Raw genomic sequence first — 24,414 nt, 5'->3', positions numbered from 1 at the left:
GTGCAAAGCCATCATTTAGGATCTTCCCTCGGGCTGCATTGTGGCTCACCCAGGATCCTGTACTTTCCAGTTACTGTATGTGAGTCTCACAGAGATGTTCACAACGTCAATTCAGTTGATGTTTAATAACACAGTCTGGTACTCAGTCACACGAGATGTTCACAGTGTCTTGAACAAATATTTGGATCAAAGAATGTCCAAAAAGCAATCCTCTAAAATCTGTATTGTGAAGACTTCTGAGAATAAAATGTCTATAAAGAGGGTTTTTTTCATGATGAAGCCATGGCCAGGAATAAAAGTAAATCTTTGCTCCCTTGTTTTGGTAAAACAGAATGCTATTAATGTGCAAGCTAAGAGAGAATTTTCATTGAATTTTTAACTAGTTGTCCCTAGCGTTAGAAAAAGGACAGCAGAAAAAAAAAAAGAAAAAGAAAAAGGACAGCAGGAGAATGAACAGCTTATATAAAATTCTCTGCCATGTGGAGGTGAGGATTGTTGATTTGGATCAGAAAGAACTGATCATCCTTTAGCAAAAGGAGAGAACAACAAAGGCCTAAGTGGAACATTCCACTAGACAAGGAGGAAGTCTTCTCTATGACTTGAAGCCCATCGAGAATCATGTTGGAATTGTTTATTTCTGTTGGAAGCATCTGTGTACACCCAGGCGATGTCCAAGGGTGCCTGGCGTGGAAGACTCCAAAGAAAGTCTCAGCTCATCAGAGGATTTTTCTTGGGATGCTTCAGGCCATCTCAGGCCTCGCAGGAGATGCTTTTGTATGCAGCTCTCCCTCAGCATCATCCTCAGGGGCTTTAAAGTATTTGGATGAACCAAATAAATCCACAGGGAAAATTATCCATTGAAGTGCACATCTCTGCAGAATAACGAGTTGTGAATTGCCATATTTTCAACCATGCCTCCGGGAGAAGAAAATGAATTACTGCAGTTTCAGCATCAAAGCAATAAAGTACATTAACCCCCTGGAGTCATGTCATGACCCCTCCAGATGCTCTGTGGTTGATAAAGATTCCTCAGCTGGAAGGGTGAGAAATCAACACTCCCACCTGTCAGGGTCACTTCAGGAGCTGGCCAACTTTAGTGCATTAATTAATGCCTTCTTTCACACAGCCTTAGGGCTTAATGAAGATACGGCCTCTCTTTTCTGAGACAAGAATCAGAGAATATCTTCTCAGTTATTGTCAAGTAAAAGGGGTTTTTGTGGAAACAAATGGTGAATCTAGACAAATATCTGCAAATAAGAAAATTAAGTAAGCTTGGGGGGCGGCAGGCATTACAGGTCTACAGTACAGGTGCTCACCAATCAAAGCTTGAGAGAATTACAGTTAGATAACCAGGACTATAAAAGAAGTTCCTATAAGGTCCTGAACTGCTGTGGACATCATGGTTGTCACCCCAATTTCACTCTCCCTATTATGCTCTAGCCATGAGGGCTGGGGAGCTGATCCTCAGCTAAGGTGACCCCATTGCTCCTTTCCACAGTTATGGGTTCAGGGTTAGGTACGTCTGAAGCCAATTCAGAGCAATGAGACTTGATAAAGAATTTTCCAGAGCCTTCTGGGAAAGAATATTATTACCCTTGAGACAACATTTCTGGAAATGGTTCTCTCTCCTGCTGGATGTGAACAAAACAGCATGCGTTACTGATTGCTACCAGTCCCACGAGGGGAACTAGGCTTAGGAGGAAGCCAACTCTGTGGACAGGAGACTGGAGACATGGAAAAAGGACCTGGGTCCTTGATAATATCATTGTGGTCCCTGGATGAACCAACGCTTTGGGCAGGGATCAAGAGAACTTCCGGGGCTTCCCTGGTGGTGCAGTGGTTGAGAGTCTGCCTGCAGATGCAGGGAACACGGGTTCGTGCCCCGGTCCGGGAAGATCCCACATGCCACGGAGCGGCTGGGCCCGTGAGCCATGGCCGCTGAGCCCGCGCGTCCGGAGCCTGTGCTCCGCAACGGGAGAGGCCACAACAGTGAGAGGCCCGCGTACCACAAAAAAAAAAAAAAAAGAGAGAGAGAGAACTTCCGGATCTTCCTGACTAGGCCAGCAAATAAGGGATGGCCACTCAGGGTGCAAAATTTTTAAATTGCAACATGTGAGATTTCGGAGAGGATAGTAGTATCCATGAATGAGTCACCTAGTGTTTAAACATGATCTAGTGTTCGCTCACAGGAAATGTTTTGTTATAATTAATTTCTGATGTGGTAGGACTTGTAGTCCAGGAACCTGACCCCACTGGATGCAATTGTTGATGGAGATAGTAGTGTATGAGGTCTGATGAGATATTACTGGTTTTAAAATATTCAACAGGACTTGGAAATAAAGATCAAGGTTGTGACTGGCTTGGGGAGATTTGGATGCAGTATGGAAAATCTGTTTAAACTGGGGAAAGGGGGAGTCACTGAAAGTTCTCCATATGAAATACTGTTTAGACGCTAGACTCACTTCACCTCTGTTCTGAGGTGGATGATACCAAAAAGTCATCTAATATTTAGGGGTGACATGGATATATGTGATATTTGAGGCTATTTATTGCAAAAACTTCTATTCTTTTCAAAACTAGGAAGTCTCAATAAAGGTTATCTCTCTCTCTCTCTCCCTCTTTGTCTCCCTCCATCCCTCTCTCGCTCTGACTCCATGTGCCTCTCTGTTAATCTTTCAAATTCTTGGCTCTTATTCTAGCAATAGTATGGAAGTGCAATGTGTATTGACATATCTAATTTTCATTTCTTTTTATACTCATGGGAATTTTCACAGCACACCGATCTGATGCCTTATATAATACTCTTATAAATTGTTGATTGAATCTTGTGGGTTTTCCTGACACCAGCTCAGAGTTTGTGAAGTTTAGTCATGTTTTTTTTTTTGTTTCCGAGGTAAAACCCATCTGGACCAAGTGTCTGGGGCCAAATGCCTAGAAATCTCAGCAACAGCAGGGGCCCAGAGTCATCACTGTTCTTGTTTTTTTTCTTCTTCTTCTTCTTCTTCTTTTTTTTTCAGTAAAAATTAACTCCTTTCCTTTGCTTCTGTTGCCTATCGAAATAACTGACTCTTGGTAGCAGGAATGAACCAAAAGATCCTCTGGATGTTTTAAGCCTAAGCCTTGAATAGTGTGGCTAGGGTCACAACAAAGTGAAAAGATTATTTTGCAAATTCAAATATGGTAAAATTGAAGTTAGCATTACTAGACATTTTCAGTTACTCCATCCATCATGAAACTTTCCTTGAATCTCCCAGTGGTAATTAATCATTTTCTCCTTTGTACTTCTCTCTCATACACCTTACCTGTACCTCTCTTCTAAGATCTATGTCATTCTAATTTATAATATAGGCTTTGGGCATTGTTTTATTCATCTCCACATCCTAGTACCTGGTTTTAGAGCTAAATACATAGCACATGTTGAGTTAATACATGATCAGATGTGCATTTTTAAAAGGTCATCCTGGGCTTCCCTGGTGGCGCAGTGGTTGAGAGTCCGCCTGCCAATGTAGGGGACACGGATTCGAGCCCTGGCCCAGGAGGATCCCACATGCCGCGGAGCAACTAAGCCCATGTGCCACAACTACCGAAGCCTACGCGCCGTGCTCCGCAATACGAGAAGCCACTGCAATGAGAAGCCCGCGCACTGCAACGAAGACCCAACGCAGCCAAAAATTAAAATAAATTTATATATAAAAAAAAAAGGTCATCCTGGTTGTGATATCTAGGATGGATTGCAGTGGTGTGCAAGTGGATGCAATGAAACACACTTGGAGAAAATATCTCCAGTAGAAGTGGATTAGAGTATAGGTGATGAGGGTGGTGAGCTGTGGTTAGATTCTTAATACAGTTTGGAGTTCGAGCTATCAGGATTTATTTTGACCTATTAAAACACTCCCACAAAGTTTGTACCTTATGAAAGTGACTCTAAAATGCAGGCCGATGCTTCTCTGCTCAGGTTGTAATCTAACACGGTGGTTCTCAAACTTTTTGATCTGCAGACTCTTTATACTCTTAAAAATTATTTAGGACCCCAAAGAGCTTTATTGTTTGTTTATGTGGATTAGATCTATTGGTAAATATTTTAAAATATGCATCTATTAATTAATTTTAAAACGATAATAATAAACCTAAACCTAATAAACTCATTACATGTTAACAGAAGTAACCCATTTTTTGTGAAAACTAGCTATATTCTCCACAATGAAAAAAATTTAGTGAGAATAATGCCATTGCTTTACACTTTTAAAAATTTCTTTAATGTCACTTAGAAGATAGATAACTGAATTCTCATATCTGCTTCTGCATTCAGTCTATTGTGGTATCATACATCCTGTAGCCTGGAGAACTCCACTGTACTCTTGTAAAAGGATAGGGTGAAAAAGGCCAATAACATCTTAGTATTATTATTTTTTAAATGTTGACCTCAGGATACTACACATTGAGAATTGCTAATCTAAAGGAAAACAATCTTGGTGGTAAGACTACAACTCTGTCTAAAAGAGACATTAGCATTAATCTCATGAGTTAGAGGATGAAGCCATTATAGAATCCCTTTATCACCTGTAATTACCAGCATTGGAGGTATATAGAAAACCAGACCAGAAATTTTTTTTTTTTGAAAAATTCTGTGCCTACAGATTTCTTTTCGAAATTTAAAAAAAATTTTATTGAAGTATGTTTTTTTTTTTTAAATTGGGGTGTAGTTGTTTTACAATGTTGTGTTAGTTTCTACTGTATAGCAAAGTGGAGTTCCCTGTGCTATACAGCAGGTTCTTATTAGTTATCTATTTTGTACATATTATTGTATACATGTCAATCCCAGTCTCCCAATTCACCAAATTCATCCCATCCCCCACCCCCCACAGACCACAATTTAAAGATTGCTTTGAATTGGGGGTCCACAACCTTTTAAATCCTGATAAATTAATAGGGTTAAATGTGAAATGGCAAAGGTTCAGAGACAGCACAATAAAGCAAGGAAAAAAAAAAAGAAGAAATAGTGGTAGACCAATGAGAAGAAAGAAGTGATTATGTTCCTGGTGAATTTGAGGTTCTTTCTTCATCATGAAAGAATTCGGAGACAAAGTGATAGGTAAGAATCAGATTTATTTAGAGAGAAACACACCCCACAGACAGAGTGTGGGCCATCTCAGAAGGTGAGAGAGAGCTTGGGAGAAACACAGTCCACAGAGTATGGGTCATCACGGAAGGCAAGAGGCTTTGAAATATGGCGTGGTTAGTTTTTATGGGCTGGGTAATTTCACAGGCTAATGAGTGGAAGGGTTATTCAATTATTTTGAGGAAGGGGTGGGGATTTCCAGGAATTGGGCCACCGCCCACTTTTTGACCTTTTATGGTTGGCCTCAGAACTGTCATATCACTGGCAGGTGTGTCATTTAGCATGCTAATGAGTTACAATGAGCGTATAATGAGGCTCAAGGTCTACTGGAAGTCGAATCTTCCACCATCTTGGACCTCGTTGATTCTAACCAGTTTTTGTCGTTTCCTATGGCCATGTCATTCCTTTTAAGGTTGTGCCCTACCCCCTCCCCTCCCGGTTCAATTAAACAGAAAGGGTATACGCTGTGGGAGTAGGAGACGTACAATAAAAATTGTCTGCTCTGTGGCTCCAGGTACCCATTACCCATACTGATCTAACAAGCCGACTCTGTTTCAGCCATCAGTTCCAGATGGTGTGCCTGAGACCTTCCCCACAGATGGGCTCCAAAGGCGGAGACACTGACATGTCTAAAGCCGTATGTTGGTCTAACATTACTCCATAGTGTACAAACACAACCTCTGCCTAAGCTTTTCCAACTCAGATGCCAACACTTCATTTCTCCAAGTGAGACTCTGGCTTGAACACCATAGCTGCCATAAAATCCATGGCAGGTGAGTATGACTGAGTGTAAAATAACCCAGCAGCTCATTTGCCTGAACCAGAAACGGAATATAATCAGACAATCCTATGAGTGAGAGGAAAGGTCAAAACTCACCTCCAAACTGAGCATCAGACAAAAAAACCCAGCTTCTCCTTCCAGAAAATACAATGACTCCGTAAACAACATTCAAAACCAAGACTACATTAATGCTCAACATTTGTCCATGGGAGCCATAGGAATCCACATGATTACATGCCTTGAACTTCAAGGTGACGGGAGGGACAGAAGAGGTTTGAAGTTCAAGTACAAGTTTCCAAAGAAGTTCTACTGACTGCCACTCAGCCATAGACTACAAACCCAACTAATGCTAAAAGTAGTGTAGCTTCAAACTGCTGTGCTGGGCGAAAGGTGGCCAAGGCTGTAGTGACCTGCTCACTCCTGTTGCAGTCACGGGGCTTGGTATTCTGCCATGGGTGTGACACCATTGATAAAGGTGATTTAAGCCCATCAGGAATGGTGGGAAAAAGTCTAAATGCCTACCTGCTTGTGACTAGAACGGGTGTACCCCACTGGATTATCCCAGGATTGTGTGGAATTAATGTTTTTTTTTTTAATCTGAAAAGTCCCTCTTCTTTTTCTTTTTAAAAATGCAAATGAGAATGGCACTGACGTCTGCGGGCTTTGAAGAGCAGAGGCTGCCTGTTGCGCTGGGAGTCATGACTCAGGGCAGACAGAGCAGGTGGAGAGTGGCGCATTCTCAAGAGCAAGGCGCGAATCCGTGAACCTGTGGGTTTAAGAAGGCCACGACTCATTTCTGACAACTTGTTTTTTTGGCACTGAGGTCAGTCAAGTGTTTACAGGTTTGAAGAGAGACTGATGTATTTACATAGATTGGTCTCTTTTGGAAAAAAGCACGTCTGAAATATTTCTGAGATTCTCGTAGCAGTTATCACTTTGTCTTATTTTAGTTCCAGTTTAGCAGAGAATAAAACGGGCTCTCCGTGTGTGTGAAAGTTGTATGTCAACTTCATCGTCAGGTAGAATTCTGTTCTGTGCTGTGAAAACAGGCAGGCTGAAAGTCATTAGTCACTGCGCATGTTTTATCCGTGTTTTTCTGGTTCACTCTGGTAGCATTGGAGGCAATAAAACAGGCTGTCGAAACCACTTGCAGGCAAACTTCTAAGGTGGGAAGTGATTCCCTTTGGATTATTCCCCCTTAAAGGCAGTGGATGTTGCAGTGAGAGTGAATTACTGCCGTGGGCTTTGCAATCAGAGACATCTGTGTTTGAACTGCACTCATTCAACACATATTTATGGAGGGCCTACTAAGTGCTAGACTCTGTTTGAGACCTTAGGATGCAAGAGTGGGGAAAAAGCAAAGCACGGTGCCCACCTTCTAGTCGGAGGGGCAGCCGCTATCATCCAGGGGACAAGCTCAAGGCTCACTTAGCCCTATGCTGAGCCAGTTTTGCAGGTGTTACTTCTCAGCTGCAAATCCCCCCTTCCACGCACTACTCTGTGGGGCTGGGCTGCGATTCTGTAAATTTCTCCTTTGCCAGCTGGCTTCCTGTTAGGGTCTGCAAATAGGGACAGCAGAAGGAGACGGTCAAGGATGGAGGAAGGGCCTTTCTCCTCCCTGTTTTCCTGTTGTTCCTCTCAGCAGCACCCCAGCAATGGGCTTCATCTGAGAGCAGCAGTTGGTTCTGGTCTCCAGTCTCTTTTGGCACTCTCAGAACTAGCCCCTGGGCATGTTCTCAGAATGTTAGCAGCAGCTGGGTCCTGCCCCTCCTCAGAGGTCCGAGGGATTCTCCCTGAGCTTCTGAGCTTCGGTGATCCAGCCTCTTCCCTGGGTAGCAGCTGCTCATGCTGTTGCATATCGGAGTTACCTTGGTGACCCCTTTTGCCCAATCAGCTTTCCACCACCTGGAAAACCAATTCCCTGTAGTAATGTCATGTTAAAAATACCCCCTTGGGCTTCCCTGGTGGCGCAGTGGTTGAGAGTCCGCCTGCCGATGCGGGGGACGCGGGTTCGTGCCCCAGTCCGGGAGGATCCCGCATGCCGCGGAGCGGCTGGGCCCGTGAGCCATGGCTGCTGAGCCTGCGCATCCGGAGCCTGTGCTCCGCAACGGGAGAGGCCACAACGGTGAGAGGCCCGCGTACCAAAAAAAAAAAAAAAATGCCTCCTGCGGTTTTTTTGTTTTTTTGTCTGGACCCTGTCATACATATACCATACCAATTTATCTTAAGATAGTTAAGATTTGTAACAAGGATACTGGGGAATACTTACTTATTGATTATGAAGCACATCATCCTGGCTTAGTCACCATTCCCAATAATGAAAAGAGGGTGAGTACTTTTATTCGGTTGAGTATTTTGTATGATTTCGAAGAGGACAAAATACAAATGTCCACATTTACTTTCAGCAGTACAACTTTGCATCTTTGTGAAAATGAAACAAATGTTTCTTAACATTAGTTTAAGGTGGTGGAGAAATAGTTTCATGAATTTTTACCAAAAACGAGTTGGATATTGTAAATTTTATATATATATATGTATTACATATATTTTAACTTGGGAGCAAGGCTCCTATTCACTCTCATCCTTAAACCTTCTCTCTGCAAATTTATTTTATTTCTATCTCTTTATACAATATAGATTAATTTAACCAGAATATGTGTGGATTCTATTGTAAAGAATGCGCTTAACAACAATTGTTGCTATACCCATATTCACTTTTAAACCAAGCCCTTACTACCTGTTGATGTTAATTTCTAAGTATAGAATGAAATGTTCCTTAAATGCAATCTAGCATGTAATGCACTGGACTTTAGAAAGCCAACTTCTTCACTTAAATAGGATCAACGTCTCCCTCTCAGATATTGATATGCTTGTTCCAATTCTGTCAGATTTCTAACTGTAAACTTAATAATCTTCAACTATGGAATGAAAGTAGTATAATCTCTTTTTATAAATGAATATCAAGTGTTTGTCTCTCTATTTGCCAGGTCCTTTGAAAGTTGTTTTGATATGTCTTATAAATGAGTGTTTGGTAAGAAGATATAGACTTGTTCACAGGCAATGGGAATAAAAAGCCTAAAATGTACAAGTTCCAGTTTCACCGAGTTTTAAGTTTACAAACAAGGTGCCTCTTGTGGAAGTGAAAGACTATAATGAGTTTAATTAATGATGAGTGGTCACTTGATAAATCTCTGTAAAGTGACTGTTGTGGTTAGCTAGAGTTCCCAGGAACTGAAAAGTAAATGGCTCTAATGCCTCGATAACATACCCTTTTACAAGTCAGACTGTTTCTAATTCCACGTTATTAACAAAATTGAAGAGGACCCCTTTGAATTGTCAGATGAAAGCTCATGAAAAAAATAATTTTTGATGATAGATCACTGTGTGATTTTTGGCATCTAACTTAGGAGATCAAGAATTGAGTAACACTGTTATAACAGAACTCTGTCCATTTCCACTGAACGATTCCTCAGCACTTAAATGCATTAAAAGATTGATAGGATTGAACTGATATTGAATTATTTTTCATTTCAACACTAAATAATATTCATCCAAGCTTACATATATTGAGAAAGAAATCTATCGTACTGAGGTGTATTCCTAGTAACATTTTACTTGTTTTGTCCAATAAGTACTTTTCAAAATTGGAAACATATATAGTTATATTGCTTTAATCAACCACCTACAACGAATAATTTTAAGAATAACACAATACTAAAAAATAATTTAACACTTAGAGCTTCATGTTTACAAAAGAAATAGTTTCTTACCTATAAATTTCATTTTAGAAATATATTTGTAGCAGAGAAATTGAGTGATCAATAAAATACTTTCCAGCATAGCATAATATTACATTAGGATAAAATTATGTGAGGGAAGTAGAATGGAAAAACTTCACAAGGAGAAAAGTATTGTGTAAAATGTCCAAATGTCAGAGTATGTTCATGTATCTTTTATTTCTTAAAGATTTTTTTTTTTTTGATGTGGACCATTTTTAAAGTCTTTATTGAATTTGTTACAATATTGCTTCTGTTCTGTGTCTTGGCCTTTTGGCCCTGAGGCATGTGGGATCCTAGTTCCCCCACCAGGGATCAAACCCACACCCACTGCATTGGAAGGCAAAGTCTCAACCACTGTCGGCTAGGTAAGTCCCTCATGTATCTTTTAAATAGATGATGGTGGGTATCAAGCATTTTGGTATTTAGATTCCACTGTATTTACTTAGAAGCATAATGAAACACGATATTTATAAATGCGAACATTTCCAATATGCTACAAATTATGTCTTTGCAACTATTTTAACTAATATTGAAACATTTAAGGTAATGGTCTAAGAATATATAAAGGGGTATTTAGTTTTTCATACTTCTGTTAGGGGACACATGAGCAAGAAAGTGTGAAGACTATTGGCATACAGAGACCAGCATGTAGCCAGTTCAAAATAGAGAATTCAGTGGTTTTGATGGTGAATGTGCCTCTGCATCACCGTGGAGGCCCTGCATCCAGCAGCAGGGGATCTCTTCCAGGGTTCTCTGCTGTTCTTGGGCACAGGATACCATTTCTCAAAGGTGGGCCATGCATAATCATGAAAACAGCTGTAAAATTGCATTTAGTATTTTTCTTTCACATACATTAAAATTTTTTGAGGACTAAAATATTATTTGGCATTCTATTATTAATACCCAACAGATTGTTTTTTTCTCATGCACTATTAGTGTTCCATGGGTCATCATCTTGGTGTACTATTTTTAGTCTAACTCATTGGCATGTACTTTGTACCTTGTACTTTCCTCAGCATGCAGAAGCTAGCTAATAAATGTTGTTGAGTTTAATTAAAATTAAGTAAGATAAAGGCCAATCCATCTTTTATTATTTAAAAAGGTGAGCCTTCAACATCAATAAATAAATTGAACTCCAGAGATGCAGAGAAAACTGATGCTTCATTCCATAACTTCAGTGTAACAGAGCAAGGGCTCATGTGCCCACAGCACAGAAAGCCAAATTCTGGCAGCTGGTGTTTGTAGCAAAGTAAGGGTTTATTACAGGGGGCTGAGCAAGGGAGTGGGAGACAAGTCTCAGCTCTACTCCAACTTGGCCTTTGAGTTTGGGGTTTTTTAAGGGGAACAGCAGAGGAGCTGAGATTAATCATCATTTTGCAACATTTCTGTGACATTTCTTAATCTTAGTTTTGGGAGTCAGGATGTCTCTGGTTTACAATTCTCTGGCCAGGTGGTCCTTGGCTCCAGGATCTGTTAGATCTTGCCCTGTAGAAACAACCTGATTTTGTACATTAATGATGGTACCTATAACAGTAATTTTGGTACATTAACAATGTTATCAAAAGCAGTGATTTGAGTACATTAATGCTGTTATCTACAACAGCAATTTTAGTCATTTGACTCTGATTGGTTAGTGTTCAGTTAGCATAGGATTGAGGTCAGAGGGGACAAGAAAGGGAATAAAGTTGTGGATAGAGAGATTATTCATGAACTCAGTGTGCAGGTTTTAGGGGGACTTGGTTTAACAGTTGACATAACATCTCCAACCCAGCCATGTTCGGCTGGCCAAAGTGGGAAAAATGGTTACCTGTCACTTTTCTACACCCAGATTGAAAGGTCATGGACACTTGGTTCTAAATAGGACTTTTCAAGTCTACAGGGTTTGTAGGTTGCTGACGTTCATGATGAATCTGTAGCCTCTAGACGTAACTACAGATTGAAAATTCCATGATTATTCTGGGATAATATGAAGTTCTTTGCAATGCACATGGCAGTGGAACAACCAAAATTAACCTTGCAAATATATTGAAAGGTAAATGTCAACATATCCTCAATTGGATATGAGCATTCACAAAGTTGTGTTCAGGTGTCAGGGGTGCCCGGAGCATTCGAAAAGCAAACTCGCAACTCTTAAAAGACAAAAGCAAAAATGAAAGCTGTTTCTTCCTCTGTTTGCAAGTGTATTTTGCACAGGTGTCATCAAATCCTTGTTCACAGAACCCAACTTGAGTTATTCTGTTTAAATAAGCTGTCAGTGTCCTCTCTTATTTTCTATCAAGAAGTGGTTGTGCCCTTGAAACTGCTGTTATACAAGATTTTCTGCATTTCTTACCTCCAGCCTCACGCACTTTTGCCCTAAAATTGATTCCAAACAGCAGGCAGAAAACATAACCATGGAAAGTATATTCTGTGCCAATCCAGCCTTCCTAAAAAGCACGCAATCTCTTTGCTCCTGCAATTTTGCGTGGCCATACTATAAATAGTCAGCTGTTGATGCTAGTTCGCTTTTTATTTACACTTTTATAAGGTTGGTGAGGCCACTCTTTGTCCAAATAATTTCACCAACTGGAGGGATGGGGGTGGGCAGGTCACAGTTGCCCGAGTACGTGTCAAGGTGTCTCTTAATTTTGTACCTACAGTTAATTCTTTATTTAACTAACACAGTCAAGAAGGGAGTCAGAAGGTATAGTAGGAGGGGTGAACACCGTGCTGAGTTATTTTGTGAGAATGAGAAGCCTACAGTCAAAACTTTGGATTTGTCTCTTTTTATGTGCTATCTGGAGAGAGTTTTCTTAAAAACATCTTTGTGAACACATCCACTTTCTCAGTATAGTTGAAGGTAGGGTTTAATAAATAGCCTGAATCCTGTACCGCTGGTGCATTCAGTAACCACTATATTCGAGTAACATGTTTCAGTAGACATGTTTGTTCGTGTTGGCGTTGTTAGAAGACCAAAAAAGGGCAGCATTTTCAGCCCTAAGAGGGTAAAGAGAACTGTGTTTTTACAGATATATATGAATGGCCTTGAATCATGGGCAGAAGAACTCCTCCTTCAATTTACATAACCTCTTGATGGCATTATACAGGTATCTCTTCCTCTAAATATTTTATTAGCCAAATTAGAGCATTCACATACACGCTCAGTAAAAATGGATTTTTTTCTTTTTTGGCTGTGTTGGTTTTTGTTGCTGCGCACGTGCTTTCTCTAGTTGTGGCGAGCGGGGGCTACTCTTCTTTGTGGTGCACAAGCTTCTCATTGCGGTGGCTTCTCTTGTTGCGGATCATGGGCTCTAGGCACGCGGGCTTCAGTAGTTGTGGCTCGCAGGCTCTAGAGCGCAGGCTCAGTAGTTGTGGGACACGGGCTTAGTTGCTCCGCGGATTGTGGGATCTTCCCGGACCAAGGATGGAACCTGTGTCCCCTGCATTGGCGGGTAGATTCTTAACCACTGAGCCACCAGGGAAGTCCCTGTAATGGGTTGGATTTTAAAGTCAGAAGTTCAGAACAGTTAATGAGTGTGTTGCAAGGTAATAGAAATCCTTAGAAACACTCAGCCAGTTTGGTCTTGTTTGGTGAGGCGAGGTCAGATGCACTGAGTAACCCCCTCTTCAGTCGACCGTTAAACAGCGGTAGGATGTATCCCTGAGGGTCCCAGCACTGCACGTGATGCCACCAGGAGAAGTAATGAGGACTGCAGGCCCTTGACACTTGTTGTCTTCATCACATCGAGGTTCTAGGAGCAAGCAGTTTAAGCTGCTCATCCACTGTGATGGGTTCTGAGGTGCGCGAACTTGAAACTTCTCTGGGAAAAGCTGTATTGTGGGCATTGATCCCTGTATCAGTGAAGAGGAGCTCATGGCTGCGGAGGTCAGAATAGTTAATAGCCTGCTCTGCTAAGAGGGGAAGGGCTAATAAATTAGAGAGCCCTTAATATTGGCACCACTGAAGGTGGTATGCGAATTGATAGGTCTAAGGGTGAGGGAAAATCTTGTGACACTACTAACAAACCCCCTAATCTTTAAACCTTTGTCACAGAATGCTGCGTTCCCTTAGTCTCGACTGGACCCTGGTTCTCCCCCCAGTATGAGACTGTCCCTCCAGCCCTGTTCAGTATGCATACCACAGGTGGAGGGTCGGGGTGTGCATTAGTGTTCCCCATGCACCCCACTGCCGCTTCACACAAGCATGCATCTCCCTGGTGTAAAACTCATACTCTGGGGAGGTTGACACCACCAAGCTGTACCAGTGTATAAGCGACTACTGTTTATGGAGCCAGAATATCACTCTGACTAATTCACAGGAGCCTCTCGCTTTCGCTATCACTCTCCACGCCAACTCCTGCCATAATTGTAGGGTGTTTCAGGGTCCTGGAGGATAGATGAATCAACCCCCATTGGGCCCTCACAATTTTCCTGAACTTTCTAAACTCGTTCCATTTCAGCCACCTAGGTAGAAACCTATGAATTCTCCTTGACTCCTTCCTCCCTACATCAAGCCCTACCTAATTACCTCTCAATTCTTAAATCCATCCTTACAACCATGCCCTAGTTTAGGGTCTCATTGAAGTGCTTCTCCACCTCCTAACATCTTTATCCAATACCTTTTCTACAAGGTTACCAGCGTGATATATTTTATTCAAATACAACTATATCAATTATTTATTTAAATGCTCTGGTTGCATTTTCTACCAGTTTTCTACAGGATGAAATTCAAAATCCTTACCATGACATACCTCCATGAGCTACTTCCTGCTTATCGTTAGCCTCCTCTCTTCATGTTCACCGCTCTCTGCCCTAGACCTTGTGGGCAGCAACACTGAATGGCTTGTAGCTCCCTGCACACACTTGCTTCCATGCTTTTACAGGTGCTGTTCCCTGTACCTGGACTACTCTTCCATTCTCCCTCTTGCTAAACTTCCTTTTATCTGGTAAGACCTCCTATGTGATACTCATTAGGAAGCCTTCTCTCACCTTATGACTTAGATATTCTTCCTCCATGCTGCTTACGTATCTCTCTCCCGATCTAGACTATGAGTTTCTTGAAGTCTTAGAAGCTGTCCTATTCATATTTCTATGTCAATGCTTAGCACAAAGTGATTGCAGGTGAGAAATAATGATGAAAATTGTAGCAATACATTGACAGTGTCTTATGCAGAAGGTATTTAATATGCATCCTATCTCATTTACTTCTCACCACAGCTCTTTTCTTTTTTTTTTGGTGTGTGTTAATTTAATCATACAAATATTCATTTATACAGTAAGGAAAAACCTCCTCATCTTCATCTCCTCCCAGGCACCATAAGGCCCCACCCCAAGCACCCACCCAGCTTGCTTGCCGCACACCACTGTCCAGGTGGAGAAGGCAGCTACTGCTGCTCCAGCATTCACACGAGGAAACAAAGAAAAGGCGAGGCAGGGTGGGGTGGGGAATCAGCTTGCATTTCTGAGCCCTGGCAACCCCACCACCCTCTCTCACTGGGGCTCACATTGAATTTGGAGGGGTGTTTATTCTTATGCCCACTTCCCACCTTGGCCACCCTTGGGCCACATCAGCTGTCTTGGTGAGGTTCTCTCCTGGTTGGAAGTGCCTTTGATGGACTTTAGGTAACAGCCAGTCCTTGCTGGGGGAAGAGAAGGCTGTTTCTTGGAGAAAAATGCCCCAAATTCAACTGTCCCCATGGCAAAAACACACACGCGCCTCACTCCGTGCACACAGATAGGTTCCTCCCAAGTCTGAGCCCCTCTGCCTCCCATGCTGGGCTTAAGGATGGTGCCTGCCTCACCTCATGGGTACCAGACACTCTCACCACTGCTCTTGATGTCCATTTTACAGCAAGGAAACTGAGATTCAGAGAGATGGTCACCTGACAAGTGAGTGGCAGACTTATGATTTGAAGCCATGTTTGTTCGTCTGACTCCAGAATATACATTCTGTTTAAGCAACCACAAGATGAAGGTCATCCTGGAGGGGTGCTCTTCTTTCTGAATCATAATGAGATGAAAAAGAATGAAAGCCACTGATAAGAAAGTTAGTACATTAAGAGGCTGGGCCCCTCACCCCAGGGCAAATGCAGAATTTCATCATTGCCTGCATTTTCACTTTCTTCACCCAGGTCCGTCTTGTGGCTATGGACGCTCAAAAATAGTTAACAGAGTGACTTGCTATAAAACATAACTTATTCATAGAGCAAAGACTGGCATAAAGAACGTGCCTTTCAGATTTTGGTTATGTAAGGAAACTAAAGGCTTTACAGAAAAAGAGAACCCACAGATGCTGTTTCACTCAGTGTTATTTTTTTCCATGATTTGTATGAAAAATTCTTAAATGTATATAAATGAAAGTCATCAATGTAATTAAATAGTTACAAACTTCATTTTGAAAAGAATAAAAATATATGGATTGAAGACTGTACCAGAAAATGGAGAAAATATGAGCATTATATCTTCTGCACCATCACAGTATAGTTACAGTAAGTATTACATAGATGGCATCTATGCATATTTCAAAACAAAATATCTGTGACTTAGATTAGCATTTGTCATTGTGACAGCTGCAAACCATTCCCGAAGCTTCTCATCTTTATGTGGGGACTAAGCCAGCCCATTAGTCAGCATCAGGTCAAAATCTCTCTCCATGATGTCAGCAAATGGATTTCAATTAACTGAGAAAATTCAACAAATATCTATTGAACATCTGTTGCATGATCTGAGCTAGGCATTGTGTAGGATATAAAGGTAGTACATCTCTCCCTTTTTTGTAAGACTCTTTTACTCTATTTTGTAAGACTCTTACAAAATCGTTTCAGATTAAAAGTTAAATCAGAATACAAGGTATTGTATTAAAAATGAGTGTCACAGACTGTGGATATTAGAGACTCCCTTATCCTGCTTGATATTTCCTCATAGCACTGTTTCCTGGAGTTATAATGTATAAATGTAAATATAAATATGTGTGTGTGTATATATATATATACACAGAGAGAGAGAGAGAGAGAGAAATTACATATATAATTTTGTTGTTGTTGTTAACCCTGGTCTTCTCCACTAGGATTTTAAGCTCAGTAAGAGTGGGAACTTGTGTGTCTCCCTCACCATTGTATCCACGGCACCTATAACAGCGCCTGACCTATAGTAAATGCTCAATAAATACTTGGTGAATGAATGAATTAATTTGGAGTATAGAGAAATTGCTATAAGGAGAGCTGATTGAAGAGCAGGGAGCGATTTAGCTCTTGAAGATTGAAGATGATTTGCATAGAAGCAGAGAGACATTTCAGGAGCGAGATATTTAAGGAGGGCAAAGGTTTGGGAGTGATAATAAACTTGCAGTAGATTTGCCTGGCTGGAGGGTATGTTTCCTATCGCGGATTATTCTGCCCTAAAACGGATTGGGGCCTCGTTGACCAATTCAGTAAGGAGTTTCCTCTGGAGCATAGGCACTAGAGCTATTTGAGACACTGAGTCACTCATGTCAAAGCAATTTATGTTTTCCCAAGTTTGTGGCCGTCTGTCTGTGCTTGTGATCACGGGTTCGCCTCAACTACCGGAGACCGCATGTGCATTGTCTTGCCTGTAGCAAATGCTAACGAGGCCTGCTTTGAGCGGGCTGTCAGCACTGACAGGCTCAAATGTTACACTCCACTGAGAATGACAGTTCTCTACCAATATGTGTTGCAGAAAAATCCTTCAGAGCAAGGACACTGGTTTTTTCAGTGTGTTTTAATCCTTACAATCCCTCACACGTGCTGGAAGATCCATCTATCTTGAATTCGCTCCCTAAGCACCCACAAAGGTTGATAATCATTCAGAGTTCAAAACCCCAGCACATCCTTTGTCAATCCTCCAGATATATCTGAATAAAGACTCTCAGAAGTGTGCTAAGCTGAATGACTTCGTCATCGAGGTCATCCTCAGTGGGGATGAAGTTGGAAATTTTAACTTTGGGTAATCTGAGTAAAATGTATCTCAACGTGGAGCGTTATGCAGAAACTAAAATTTATTAATTTGCTGAGTTTTTTACATTATTTTTTGCCCTTGGAGGTTCATCAAATCTGATTTTTGCCTCATGTTCTTCCCCAACTTTTAAAAATGAACAGCAGGAAACTTCTATATTTTACTTACAGAGATAAAAATTTAAATTTCCAACATTAGTACTTTGGTTAATATTTTTTTTAACAGAACTTTCGTTAAATCCTCTTAGCATCTCTAATGTATAAAACAGATCAGAAGAGAGGATTGCTCTGGTTAGAGAAGGGAGCTCAGAGCGCCCCCTGCTGATCTCCTGCTTTTCTTCCTCTCCACCCTCACCTGCATGGCAGGCATCATTCTTGAACTTCACTGAACACAATTTGATAACTAATGAATCAAAACTATATATAAGAATATTTAGCTGGACCACCATAAGGACAGCCATTAATCAAGAGCTCACTCTGTAGTACAGCTGCCCAGATTTACCCTTATTACCTGGTGAATTATGCCACCAATAGTGTTCTTATTTTTCTGGAAAACTCTTCCTCCACGTTCTGGGAATTTAACTGATAAAGTATAGTCTGCATTATGTTCTAACTAAATACAGAGCATCATAGCAACAATATAAATGATTATTGTGAAAAAAGAAACGTTTACTTGCAAAATTCTTTAGATTTTGCATGAACTCTCCATATTTCGGTCATTTAGTAAAACTTTACAGTCAGTCCACAAAATAGATGGTGGATCTGAGTTAAGAAATATTAGCATAGCACTTTGATCATCACTAGGCACTGTACGATTTATAACCTTTTGTTAATATGCAGAATCCCTGTTCATTAGTGATGCTACTTGCACTCCTGCACAGATGGTACAGTGTGGCTATGGAAACTCTTGTGAGGGGACAGGTCATGTCCCAGGCGTGGGATAGGCTTGGAGTTAGGTTTGGCTCTTACCCTTTGATCCTCTCCAAGAGTTATGCTCCTTTCATGTCACCTACAGTTGAAAAGTCACCAGTGCTGCCTGTTGGTAATTATATTTGGAATAATAAATTCACATGTAAAAATACTAGGTCAAAGTATTCATAAGAATTTACCAAGACAGTGTATAATTAATTAAACTTGGCAAAGGGCAGCCTCAGTCAGAGATGGTGCATAGATTGCAGGGGTCTTCAAGATAACCCATTGAGTTGGGAGAAGAAAATATTAGAAAATATTTCAATTTTTATAGCATTTTACAATTTTCCTACTTTTGTATTTTTTACAATGTACACGTTATGCTATTACGACACCACAAGTACATAATTTATGAATCTATACATGTTTGTGTATTGAGGTGTGTTCTGGAAAGATTTTACTAATAGGATGGGAGGACTACTTCATATGGCTCTCACTGCAAAAAAGTTAGTTCATCATTTTATGGTTCAGTAGTTCAAATGAATACAGATCCAAAGAGAGAGGCATAGGGACACAACGAAGACTTTGATACCAACAGATCCTGGGTTCAAATCTCAGCTGACCACTTACCACCCTGATCATGTAGGACAAGATTACATCTCTGAATATCAATTTCCCCATCTATGAAAAAAGGATAATAATCCCCATTATTTTAAATGAGGTAATTTGTTTAAAGTGCACACTAGATTGTTTGGCACAATAAATAGTACCTATTATCATTTGTAAAATCTTCTACTCTATCCTCTAAGTTATCATACAATTTGTCACATTTTCAGATGTGTCAATAGAACATGGTTACATTAAAAACATAAATAATGTCTAGTCCTTTGGGCTAGAGATACAGATTTTCTTGTCCTTTCGACTCTTAAACCGTAAAGTGTGCATCCTGCACTTATTAATTTGTGCAAGACCCTTTGATTCTTGTCTTCATGGGCTCAGCTCTGCCCAGCCATGGCTGGATTAATGCATGTCCATGTCCACATTACAAGATTCATTAAGAAAAGTAGAGTCAGCTCACACTATGTGGTTAAGGATAATGGAAATTTGCTTATTAGAAGTCTTCCGGACAGAAAATTTCTTAATTGCTTGCTTTCGATTAAAATGAAGGTAAATAGAAGCACTTCTGAAGCAAAGCCTCGTGACTGTGTTTTCCTGAACATAGTGTGGGAGTCTGACAATTAGGAAGCAATTTCCTGCAGTTCTCTTACATTTGTCTGTGTCTCAGACAGTTTGCAATGAAACTAAAAAACAGGAGAGTCACCTCACATACTTTTTAGAAGAGGATGATGTATAAGCATGGAGTTTACCAGGAAAAAATTTCCATCAGATCAGCCTAACTCTTAAAGGAGTAATTAGGCCAGTTAGTCAAGGGACTGCTTTAGACATAATGTATCTGATTTTGGAAAAGCATTTGCAGGGTATATCCTGGCAACTCTGTAGTCAACATGGGATATGTGGTCTTGACCACATGATGGTTAGGTAGGTAAGATTGTAACCCAGTATATACAGGACAGGGAGTGATTAGGTAGTAATGCCTTGAGTGTTTTGAGGGAGATGGTTAATGGTGTAACAGTTTTGCACAATAGGGGAATTCATTTTTAGTTTGGACTATAAGAAGAAAGTGATTCTTCTGATTTTAATATTTAAAATGCTCCTCAAATTACTACAGGTTTCAGAAAACCCTGATTGCTTCAGAAACAATGCGACATACAGACAAGGTAGACAAAAAGAGATCCAAAGCTGTATCATCATTTTGTTTCCAAGGAAAGCAGAGGATCAGATTCTCCTGTAGTAATCAATTGGTAAAAAATGGTTGCCATGGTCAAGGGCATGAGCAGACTATTATCATTTTTCTAATTAGTAGGAAGGTCTTGAAGAGTGGTGTGCTGGGGAGTGTTTAACAAGGTATGCATATAGATACCATAGAAATAAATAACCACAAGACCATAGATAATAGTAAAATGTAGTAAAATTGGGAAGTGATGTTTTGAGCATTTATTGTCTTTTTCAAAAACTTTTTTAAAAAGCTTTTAAAGCTTTTTATTTTGAAATTATTTTAGATTTATAGAAGAGTTACAAAATAGGATAGAAAGTTCCCACATACCCTTCAGCCAGCTTCCCCTGATATTAACATGTTTTAGAATCATGGTACATTTATCAAAACTAAGAAATGAATGTTGGTATAATGCTATTAGGTAACATGCAGGCTTTATTTGGTTTTCACCAGTTTTTCCACTAATGTTCTTTTTCTGTCCAGGATCCCATTCAGGATACTGTGTTACATTCAGTTGAAATGTTTCCTTAGTCTCCTCTGGTCTGTCACAGTTTCTCAGGCTTTCCTTGTTTTTCTATGACCTTTGTTTTTGATATAATTTATTTAATTGTAAGTTTATTTTTGAGCCATCTACTCATAGGTTCATAATTATTGAAGCACAATACCCAAAGAGTGTAGTTTAATGGATCAATGTCATGAGGATAGAGGTTTCTAGGGACATAGCCACAAGGAGTTGGCATTTGTCTTTGCTCTTCAGAGGTCTTAATAATGCCTTGGATAAGCTTGTTGCTGCCATGCAAATCATATTGGCATGTGATATCGATCTGGGAATGTAACAAATATGTTGGATTATAGTCTAGAACCACAGAGACCATAACATAATAGACAAATCTAACATCATACAATTTTATAGAGATAAATGTATTAACCAACATTTATGTACCAAAACCCACCTCCATAAATGTGCCTAGGGAGACATGATAACACATGCTTAGGGCTTTGGGGTTATCCATGTTCCTTTGTGGACAGAATGGGACCCCTAAGGCCTAGCAGGAAGTGACTTGGAGGCCTGGGTTCAGTTCAGGGGCATGAGCCCTCCTGAATGTGAAGATGTGGATATTGCCAGGGACATGTCCATCCACAATCGCATAACTTGTATAAAATGGGATGTGATAAGCGTGATATAATTTTCAAGGGAGAGTGTCCAGATTCACAAATAGCCGCTACCTAGGGAGGAAGTTGTGAAAAGGGACATGGAAAGGTGAGGTTAGGCAAAACCACCTCAGCTCATGAGCACGTAGCCACAGAGGCCTTGTGTGAGGTTCCTGTGGCCAAGGGCAAGTGTGTGCCCTCAGGGATAAAATGGACTCTCTATGTAAGGGTATGGGTGACTGCAAGTGATGAGCCAATGATGTGATTTGACTGCCAGAGCTTATTCCCTTGCTCGGCATCCGTAGAAATACAGTGCCTGGAACAAATGAGCTAATAGTCTCACTCATGTCTATGTTGTTCAGCCAGATCTGGAGTGTTGTCAATTCTGGACATCAAAACCCGGAGCATTTTGAAGAGAGGTAGCCTGAGCGGTCAGAGAACTCTAAGCAATGCTGTATAAGGGGCATGTGAGAAACTTGGGGACGCTTAGCCTAGTAAAGAGAAGATGTAGGAGAGTGAAGATTACTGTTTCCAAATACCTGAAAAGCTCTCTCATGCAGAAGCACAATTAGACTTGGATAAATGGCTGGGCACTACAGAAAGACAAATTTTAGCTCAACAAACAGAGAGCTTTTAATTATTAGAGCTCTCCAAAAATGGAGTAAGCTACCTGAGGCAGAAGTATTCAAGTAGAAGCAAAATAAACACTTGGTAGAAATGTTGTCTAGAAGATTGTTCTGCTCCAACAACCATGTGTTTCTAAGTGTGACTTAGCTCGTATTCCACTGGCCACTAGCATAATGCTATCAGTATGACGTGGGATGTTGTGTTGGATCATTTATGGTTCACATCAGCCCTTTGATGTTTTGCACCATCATTCAGTGGTGGCAAAGTGCCCTCACACTGCTGAACACGGCAAGTTCAGCCATGGAGGGGTGCAGTGCAGTATCCAATGGGACCACATTCCACACTCTGTATACCCAGTGTAGAAGTACTTCTTGTGTAGCTCTCCCCAATCTTTGTAATTTTCTCCATGAAACTAACTTCACCTTTTTTTTTTTAAGGTTAAGTCTTATATTTACTATACCTACTTTTTTGAGGACGTAACATTTAAAAAACCATGCTAGTGTTTTTCTATTGTTACTACTTTTTGTTGCTGTTGTTAATGCCCTGGTTATCAAGTTGCATGTGTTTTCCATGATCTGCTTCTGTATCTATTTTGTCCATACGCTCAAGAATTTTCAGGGTATAACGTGGAAGAATAAATGGTGATAGAACAGAGTTGTTTCTACTGGGGGTTTGGACTTGTAGCGATGGTTCCCAATCTTAACTGCACATCCTAATCACCTAGGGAGCCTTAAATACTCCAAATTCCCAGGGTCCACCTCAGGGTCTCCCAGGGGCAGGACCTATGACATTGTGCTTTTAACAAGTTCTTTGCAGTCAGCCTGGAACCAGCTAAGAAGCTGTGATTTGAAATCACTAGACAGATGACCTCTTAGCTCTGTAATTCTGCCACCTGCCTCCTCCTGCCATCTATTAAGATGAGACAAATGCTATCCTTGAAATAGTGAAGTAGCAAAATAAGCATTTCAGTGTGGACATGGACATCTGTCCCCACAGTGGTGAACTTTAGGTATCCTGCACAGTGTGTATGTTAGAACCATGGGAATTTTGCAAGATAAGCATCTCTGGTTGAAATGGCCTTCAAATCACAACATTTTTCATACTGCTAAAGTTAAGCTCTCAGGAAGATTGTGTTTATTAAGTTATTTTGAAGGTGAGCTTATCTTTCACCCAGGCAGTCAGAAATTTGAGCAGATTAGGATCATTATGAGGCCAGAATGCAAATTGGGAATAGGACGTGTCATCCCAGTGAACTCCCCATTGGCGCAGGACGTTTTGACATAATTGAAAATTTTCACGTGGGAGAACTGTTATCAGAACAGGAAGGGTGGAGCAGGTCAGCACCGAGGTATGTTAGCCCTGCAGCTGGTCATTCGCTTGGGAGTTGATCAAGTCAATTTTATGGCTATTAATCTCAATGTCCCAATTATAAAATTTACTTCAAAGGCCATTTGGATGGCATCTGCTCCCCGTTTCATGCTTGTCTTTCCCCCTCAGTAAATGTAATTCCACAGCGACTGCTTAACAGACAGTTTTAAGCAGGCACATCTTGAACTTTCCACACGAAATAGGGATCTAACTTTCTAGAAAGTTATCTATAGCAGTGAAATGTTTTCTCAGTCTTGTATTAAGCATAAATAGGCAGCTAAGCTACGGGCCCACTGCTGTCGAATCTTGATAAGAGAAATGCCAGGAGGTTTGAAGAAGAAGAAGAAGAAAAACCTGATACAAAGCTGTGCTTCAGTACTCTAGCAAATTAAAGGATATTTATAACCCATCCGAGTTGTCTCAAGTGCAGGCAGGCGTATTGTAGCAGAACAGAGAAGGCGCCCTCCCTTGCGTATTTCAGATGTTTGGCAAAACAGATTTAAAGCAGGAACCTTAACTCACAGATCGAAGATGGAAAAGAATTCCTTTTAAACATTTCCTTGAAATGACTAGGCCTGTTCAACAACTGTCCTCAACTGCCATTGAAGCAGAATTGCATTAGGATGGCAAGTGATACATCTGGCAGTCAGGAACCTGCACCTTGCAGCTGCTGGCTTCAGAGTCATCACCGCTTGCCTCGGTTTCTGGCTCTTGTCTTTACGACAAAGAGTCAAACCAGAACAGCATGTCTCCAGTCTTGTTCTAAAATAATGTGTGTACAAAATCGTACCTGATCGGTAAGACAGAGAGCTAAAGATTTAGCCAGCTAATTCAAAATAATGATAAGAAGAAGAAGAAGAAAAGGAAAAGGAGTGAAAACAAGCCCCAAGTAGAAA

This window comes from Globicephala melas, chromosome 1, assembly GCF_963455315.2.
Source record: "Globicephala melas chromosome 1, mGloMel1.2, whole genome shotgun sequence".
Lineage (NCBI taxonomy): Eukaryota > Metazoa > Chordata > Mammalia > Artiodactyla > Delphinidae > Globicephala > Globicephala melas.
This window is presented reverse-complemented; position numbering follows the sequence as displayed.